Below are 1,577 nucleotides of genomic sequence, written 5' to 3'. Positions count from 1 at the left end.
AAGCAGTGGTATCAACGCAGAGTACTGTCTTAGTTGCGTGTCAGTAAGTGAGATTTGCAGAAAATTCTGGTACAACATCAAGGAAATTGAGGAGAAACGGTTTTCTGCGCACAGAGTTGAGATAGCTATGTACGCAATTTTCGGTCGTTCGGAACGTCTTAGTTACGTGTCAGTAAGTGAGATTAGTAGAAATTTCTTGTACAACATCAAGGAAAGTGAGGAGAAACTGTTTTCTGCACACAGACTTGAGATAGCTATGTACGCAAGTTTCGTTCGCTTGGAACGTCTTAGTTACGTATCAGTAAGTGAGATTAGTCGAAATTTCTTGTACAACATCAAGGAAATTGAGGAGAAACGGTTTTCTGCGCACAGAGTTGAGATAGCTATGTACGCAAGTTTCGGTCTTTCGGAACATCTTAGTTACGTGTCAGTAAGCGAGATTAGTCGAAATTTCTTGTACAACATCAAGGAAATTGAGAAGAAACGGTTTTATGCGCACAGAGTTGAGATAGCTATGTACGCAAGTTACGGTCGTTCGGAACGTCTTAGTTACGTGTCAGTAAGTGAGATTGGTCGAAATTTCTTGTACAACATCAAGGAAATTGAGGAGAAACGGTTTTCTGCGCACAGACTTGAGATAGTTATGTACGCAAGTTTCGTTCGCTCGGAACGTCTTAGTTACGTGTCAGTAAGTGAGATTTGCAGAAAATTCTGGTACAACATCAAGGAAATTGAGGAGAAACGGTTTTCTGCGCACAGAGTTGAGATAGCTATGTACGCAATTTTCGGTCGTTCGGAATGTCTTAGTTACGTGTCAGTAAGTGAGATTAGTAGAAATTTCTTGTACAACATCAAGGAAAGTGAGGAGAAACGGTTTTCTGCACACAGACTTGAGATAGCTATGTACGCAAGTTTCGTTCGCTTGGAACGTCTTAGTTACGTATCAGTAAGTGAGATTAGTCGAAATTTCTTGTACAACATCAAGGAAATTGAGGAGAAACGGTTTTCTGCGCACAGAGTTGAGATAGCTATGTACGCAAGTTTCGTTCGTTCGGAACGTCTTAGTTACGTGTCAGTAAGTGAGATTGGTCGAAATTTCTTGTACAACATCAAGGAAATTAAGAAGAAACGGTTTTATGCGCACAGAGTTGAGATAGCTATGTACGCAGGTTTCGGTTGTGCGGAACGTCTTAGTTACGTGTCAGTAAGTGAGATTGGTCGAAATTTCTTGTACAACATCAAGGAAATTGAGGAGAAACGGTTTTCTGCGCACAGATTTGAGATAGCTATGTACGCAAGTTTCGGTCGCTCGGAACGTCTTAGTTGCGTGTCAGTAAGTGAGATTTGCAGAAAATTCTGGTACAACATCAAGGAAATTGAGGAGAAACGGTTTTCTGCGCACAGAGTTGAGATAGCTATGTACGCAATTTTCGGTCGTTCGGAACGTCTTAGTTACGTGTCAGTAAGTGAGATTAGTAGAAATTTCTTGTACAACATCAAGGAAAGTGAGGAGAAACTGTTTTCTGCACACAGACTTGAGATAGCTATGTACGCAAGTTTCGTTCGCTTGGAACGTC

This window comes from Polyergus mexicanus, unplaced genomic scaffold, assembly GCF_030449975.1.
Source record: "Polyergus mexicanus isolate NDT 795.1 unplaced genomic scaffold, iyPolMexi1.0 SCAF_3, whole genome shotgun sequence".
Classification (NCBI taxonomy): domain Eukaryota; kingdom Metazoa; phylum Arthropoda; class Insecta; order Hymenoptera; family Formicidae; genus Polyergus; species Polyergus mexicanus.
This window is presented reverse-complemented; position numbering follows the sequence as displayed.